Source organism: Sinocyclocheilus rhinocerous, unplaced genomic scaffold (genome assembly GCF_001515625.1).
Source record: "Sinocyclocheilus rhinocerous isolate Xijiao unplaced genomic scaffold, SAMN03320098_v1.1 C36066200, whole genome shotgun sequence".
NCBI classification, from domain to species: domain Eukaryota; kingdom Metazoa; phylum Chordata; class Actinopteri; order Cypriniformes; family Cyprinidae; genus Sinocyclocheilus; species Sinocyclocheilus rhinocerous.
The window spans coordinates 1-798 of NW_015772080.1; the positions used below are offsets into that span (position 1 = coordinate 1).

Below are 798 nucleotides of genomic sequence, written 5' to 3' on the forward strand. Positions count from 1 at the left end.
ACACAACTGTTTTCAACATTGATAATAAGAAGAAATGTTTCTTGTGCACTAAATCAGAATGATTTCTAAAGGATCATGTGTCACTGAAGACTGAAGTAATGGCTGTTGAAAATTCATCTTTGCCATCACATGAATTAATTACTTTTTTTATATTTATATGTATATTTTAAATAGAAAACAGTTTGAATTTGAATTTTACTTCATATTTGATCAAATAAATGCAGCCTTGCAGAGCATATTTTTTCATTAAATAAACTTAAACTGACCCCAAAGTTTTCAACAGTACTGTATAGTTGCTTGTTTACATAGCAAAGATCAATTGGAAACACTTGATTGTAAGTTTAATTGAGAGGGAGGGAAAAATCTAGGCTATGTTTTGTTTTGTTGGTTTTCAATAGCACTGGATTAGGTTGGAGCTTTTCCCAGACATCCTGGTCCACAGACTGAAAATGACTGTAGATCCAGCTGACAGCAGCTACATGCCCTCACTGGTGGTGGTATCAGGTAAGGAACCATGAAGCCTTTCAGATCATTCATAGTGAAACCTTTTATGGGTGACCTGATCAACTGTTTATTCTCCAGGTGGAAGCTCTCTCAACAATTTGATTGAGTTGAAGGCCATCAACATCAATCCCACAGACACTGCTGTCTCTCTGCTCAGTGATTGCACAGAGGTTGTTTTGAATTTCCTCAGAAGTATTAGAGATAATTTTCTGTAGGGCTGTTTCTTTAGGAATGTGGAGCACTCTTGTATTTGTGTGTTCAGTATCACAGGTACATCGAGATTGCCATAAAACA

The 798-nt window shown here is 36.0% G+C and overlaps 1 long non-coding RNA gene across 1 annotated transcript; it reads left to right on the top strand.

Annotated features, from left to right (window-relative positions):
• The first annotated feature begins 402 nt into the window (after positions 1 to 402).
• On the top strand, positions 403 to 798 carry LOC107735445 (uncharacterized). The gene is made up of 3 exons (XR_001639413.1): positions 403 to 504; positions 583 to 674; positions 767 to 798. It is a non-coding gene; the product is annotated as an uncharacterized LOC107735445 (long non-coding RNA).